The following is a 6,001-nucleotide window of genomic DNA, read 5'->3' as shown; positions in this document are numbered from 1 at the left end:
TCCAAATCTGAAGATTCAATGCTGATTCAGAGAATCAGCAATACAGCCATAAACACAGGTTTAAATGTTTTTTCTACATACCTCAAGGTACTGGGCACAGCTTGTGAATGGTGCGATGGTGGGGCACATGAAGTGTCCCACAAGAGCACAGGAGAGCCCCCTGAATGCTCAGCAGTGAACCTGGAAGTAGACTGGAAGTATGTCCAGTCCACTTCTGTGTCTGCCGGGGAGCACACTGGGTCTCCCCCCATGTGCCCTTGGGTCGGCAATCAGCCATGGAGGGACTCTGGGTGCCTACCCCAGACCCAGGAGGCACCAGTTGCTGAGCCAGGGGAGTGGAGGTGGGGCCCCTATTATGTTCCCCATACTTCTGGGATCTTCTTTGTTATTTCTCAAAGACTTTTACTACTTAATTTTAATGCTTTTCTCCTCAAAATTCCTAGAATGAACAAATGAATTCAGGGGGAGTCATCCTCCCTGAAATATACTATATTTGGTATCTGACAAACATAATGAACACAGGTAAACAACAGATTATCTGATCCACATTCAATAAACAAAATGAATATTTTGGTCACCCATCCACATTTAGGAAGTCCAAGTATTTCAATTACAGCTCTGAATGTAATATATAGGTAGCTGTCAGTACTTCTGTCCTTCATGCATTAGGTTGTCATGTATTGGAGGAAAAAAAAAGATGAGAATTTTTTGGAAGTAGGGGCAGTGGTGAAATCTTTGGAATTTTATTTTTTCAGATACATAATAGAACAGTGTAAGTTATTTGAAAAATCAGGTGCTCTGTTTAGAGGACAGGATTCAGCATGTAACACTATATCTGAATAGAAGTAAGGGTAAAAAGGTAAAAAGCAAGCCTGGGTAAGGGACAGCTCATGGCAAGGGACTGTATGCACTCCAGTTAGGGCAAGAAATAATTCCTTGTACCATTTGACAACTTCCATGCTGGCTGATTAAGTGACATTCATGACCAGTGATGGGAATCCTGTCTAGCCCACCTAAACCAAAAGGATATTTGGACAAGACAGTATGTCAAAATCATGATGGGAGGAAAAAAACAGTACAAGTAGAGAAGTGTAAACTAATTAAAAACTACTACAATATCCATGATTCCTCAGAAAATATCAGTAATGAAATAACCTCTGTATCTGGCCCAAGGACCTATGTGAAGAGGGCTGAAATTAACTTATTGGGAAGTAGGGCAGAGAATATAGGGGACTCTATGTAGTTTATGTTACATGCTATGTAATTTGGAAAGAGGTAAGGTATATTAACTTCAGTTCCTTTTCATTTACTTCTTAATTGCACCCCTTTTGTTTGTTATTCTATAAAAACTGCTGTGCTTCCATGCTCTTAACTAAGAGAAGAAATCTGGTGCAGGTGGAATGTGCAGCAGGCAGAGATTGAATTAAATTCTCCTTCTTCCTTCTGTAGTATGGCATATTAGTTCCTCCATATAACACTGAAATGTCTGTGGAAGATAAAAAATGCCACACTAATAAGTCAGAGAAATCCCTTGTCACATTGTGAATGCACACAGTGTTGTCCTGCCTTTCAAAAGAGACATGAAACTCTCTATTGCCATTCCACATAAAATATGGTAACACTAGGTAATTTAGCTCTTGAGATATTTCATCAGCAAGAAAGGTTTTTTGAGACAGAGGGGCAGATAACCCAACTGCATTCATTCACATTTACTACTTGCTTTGTTGGATACATAAATCATGGATTCAAAAGAAGAACCAAATTAGTGCTAACTTTTTCCCTGAGCTTTAAGTACCTAATCCTCAATGCCATTCCAAAAATGAAAAAATGTTAGAGTTGAGCTATTATTTATTTGCATGGAGATTTTTTTCCCCAAACACCAACATGTCCTAGTGTTTAAAAACAAGGAAATATATTTATTATGCTGTTACTTTTCCTCTTAAGAACAGGGAACAGTTTTCTCTTCCCTAAATGTAGCCTCACTTTTCTTTTTAAGGTGTTGTTTTTATTAGAACATGGTAGCAACAAAGGAGTAAATTGTAAACATTTATCATCTAAACATTGCATTTATTGATTTTCTCATATACAGCACTTTGGGTATGTAGTGATATATGTTAGTACCAATGAAAAACGAAAGGTTATAACAGTTCACTGATTATGGATCATCCCCCCAAGAGAGCAAGAAAACTCAGTAACAAAGTGGCCAAGTTGGACATTACCCATTTATTGTGTTTTAAGTGCACTTGGTGAACCTTAAACACTGAGAGCCTATTTCACCCCTGGCATAATTTCCCCAGTCAGCAGAGTTACACCAACAATTAATTTGGCTCTCAGGGCTTATGTTTGCTTGTTTGCACACATCTTACTTTATCAAAAACTTTCTTTTTTAACTATAAAGTACATTGTATACTTTCTAAATGATTAAGTAAATAAGCAGTAGACTGCTCAAATAATTCAGGCATCCTTCATACAATGAATAGAAATAAAACTTTATGCAGTCATTTTCTTATAGTTTTATTCTGGTGAGCTGTTACTTAGCCGTTCTATGGAAGGGTGGAAAGACTCCCTCACTAATTCCATGACTTTTACTCTTGGTATAATGACCAAAGAGAATCACAACCCTGTATTTTGTCAGGGTATGTGACAATAACAGGGAGCAGAAGATGGCATGGAGGGGCAGAAATAGCATAAGCATTGTTTTATGGATGGAAGTAGGCTGTATTCCTTAAAGCATTCTTCTCTGTGCATCTGAGACTCGAAATGTCTTTGATTCTTCCCTCAGTTAAGTAAAGATGGTCAAAAACCCCCAGATAGAATCAATCCAATCTTTTCAGGTTTCTCTAAACTGCATAGGTTGGACTGATAATGAATGAAACCCGTGTTCACTCTTCGGTTTGGAAAGGCAGGCATATGCCTGCAGTGACCCAGGTTAGAAGGCAGGGAGTGCTCAAACACACTTCCCAGCCTGCCAGCCATTGCTGAGCCCAGCTGAGTGGGGTCATCCTGACTTCCTGCCTGGCACACTCTCCCAAACCCCTCCTGTCCCCTCATTGGAGGGGAGGGGAAGGAGCCCCCTGTCCTGATGCCAGCCTCCACCCTGAGCCAGGAGTCTGCCCAGCTGTAAGGAGCCCTGCACCATGGGTGATTTCCCTCTCCACCCCACACAGATAGGTTGGCTGCTCAGCCCTGCACCCTGAGAGTCTCTGTGCCACAGTCTGAAGGAGTCCCCCATCCTGGTGTTGGCCCCCTCAAGCAAGGCATTTGGCAATGTTGGGGTAGCCCCATATCTTGGTGGGGGGTGGTTCTCAGACCAGGGTGAGGGAAACCCCACCAAGATGTGTGGCTTCCCCCATGTGAGCAGATGCCTGGGTTGGGGGGCCAGCACCAGGACAGGGGAATCCTTCTCCCTTCCCCCTGTGGCCCAGAGATTAGCAGGGGGGCAGGGCTGAGTAGCCAGCCCATCTGCATGGGGATCTTGGTGCAAGGCTCCCTGCAGCTGGGAAGACCCTGGCTCAAGGGGAGCCCAAAGCAGTTTAAGATAGCCCTGGATAACTGTAGTATCATGTTTAATCAGGTTAAGTTAGACTGGTCTATTGAACTTCAGTCCCAGATCCCCTCCCCATTCGAGTTACCTTGCACCATCAGGATGCTATGTGGCTTCCCACTAACCTTTTCTTGCAAGGTGGGAAGGTAAGCTTTCTCCAGACACAGGCTGAACAGCAGAGGTTTTGCTGCCTCAGCTCCATGACAGCTTGGGGAGGCCCAGCCCAGTTCAGTTGGGAGAGGATCTGAGTTGGGAGGGGACCTGAGACAGAAGTTCGATAGACCAGTATAATCTAAACTGATTAAACCTGATACTACATCCATCCAGGTCTATCTAAAACTAGATTTGGCCATTTTGAAACTGCTCTATATGCAGTGAACTTCTCTTTTGTTACAGGTTTAGATCAGTTTCCAATAACTTATACCAGTTTACACGTCATTTTTCTCCGTAGCCCTAGAGATGGGGTTGTTTACATCTACCTTTTGCCATGGACTGTGTCAAACAGACACAATGTATCCCTGAGTGTTTCTGGTTTGAAAAATGTATTCTAACTTCAGATCTTACTTCCTTCAGCATAATAATGTTAGGATATTAGGTGTTTAATTATCCAGTTGTATCTGACTTTCACTTCAGATACACAAAAAAAAAACAACTGACTTTTCCAACATGCAGATTGTCAATGTCATTCCAAATGAACCCTACTAAGACAGCTCTGCTAACAAATGTCAAAAACTGGTGAAAGGGTGGCAGTAGAAAGTGAAGTCAAGCTTCTGTATTTACTGGCATGTAACTTGTTTTATTATACAGTATGCAATACTGAACAATATGAAAGGAAAGACAGAAAATATAAAAGTAGGTTAGCAGACTGCTCACAGTTTGTTGTTGTCAAGGCAAACTGACATTTTTCAATGGCTGTCATCCTGTCGGCCACTTATATTTTTCCTCTCTATATATCATGAAGCATGCACTTCATCATCTTTGAGATGCCTCAGGCTTTAAGAGAGATTACTGGAAGGTGTATTTAGCTTCCATATTTACATTATAAAAATAATTATTGGGGATGAACAACCCATTTGGAGAAAATATCCCTGTCTTTCAGCTTTCATTCATTTTTTACACTGCACAAAACAGGTCTGATTATCAGTGATGCTGAGTATTTTATAGCTCTTATTGACTTTGGTCAGTACCTGGCAGTTCTGGTACTTGGGTCTAGATTGTTTTTTCAAGTTCTAAGAAACTCAATTACCTTTAAAAATGTGTGTTGTTGTTTATGTCCAGAACTGGAAAAATAAAATCAAATTCTCACCTAAGATAAATCAACATTGTTCTATCAAACCTGATTTACATCAGTTGGGGATCTGACCCCCAAAATGCCATGCCTGCTGCCTTTTTGACCAAATTGACAGGTGTAGCAGGAGGGGATCTTATGCTGTTTAACAAGTTTCATTAAAAAAAATCAAAATGTTCATACTTTAAAAACAAACAAACTATGATTTCTTGGTGGAGCCACCAGAATGATTCAAAAGGCAAAGCATCTGTGTTTTGGAACACGTAAATATATGCTGAAAAAGAGCCTGATGAATATGCCCTTGAATCTCTGAAAGGACATCAGATTTGATTGACCAAAAGTAGCATATGGAGCTCACAGGCAAGTCAAATGTCTGGACTAGAATTTCTACTTCTACCCATGAGCAAAGAACAGGAGATGGACAGAAAAATGAGAAATCTCTTGGGAATTTACATTCTTTTGTGCAGGTCTATTTGATAAGTGTCTGACTTCCATGCTGATCCCATATATATTCAAAGAATCTCATTTCTAAAGGCAGGAGAGAAACCCTTGTCAGTTCATGGAGATCATTTGTACAGCCATTAATTCATAGCTTACTGCTGCCTTTAGTAATTGGTTTTCATTGTAATGAAAACCAATCTCAGATATTTTTGTTTTACAAAAATACATTGTAAAATGCCTCTGAAAGCTAAAAAGCTCATCCTAAATTTACTAAAAGGAATTGTCTATGGTGAGCAATATAGCATACAGTCAGAATTATAGACACATAGAGCACATCTACACATGCTGATTTAAGGCCCATTAGCCCTTTTTAAGGCACAGTAAGGTCATGGGTCTACACACGTGCACCCTTAATGTGCCTTAAAAGTAGTGTTTTTAGGCTATTCATGCCTAAATTTGATACCTACAAAAGCAAAAGTATTTATCAAATTCATGCACGGACAGCTAAAGCATTGTTATAGATTCATAGATTCATAGATTAAGGGTCGGAAGGGACCTAGTAGATCTTCTAGCCCGACCCTCCGCCAGGGCGGGAGAACAACAAAAAAACCCCAAAAAGAGAAATGGGACTCAAATGAGTCCAGCCAGGTAGGCATCCAGCCTCTTCTTAAAGACCCCCAGGGTAGGGGCCAGCACCACTTCCCTTGGAAGTTGGTTCCAGCTCCTAG

This window comes from Gavialis gangeticus, unplaced genomic scaffold, assembly GCF_001723915.1.
Source record: "Gavialis gangeticus isolate Ggan-Ray unplaced genomic scaffold, GavGan_comp1, whole genome shotgun sequence".
In the NCBI taxonomy this organism is placed as follows: Eukaryota; Metazoa; Chordata; order Crocodylia; family Gavialidae; genus Gavialis; species Gavialis gangeticus.
This window is presented reverse-complemented; position numbering follows the sequence as displayed.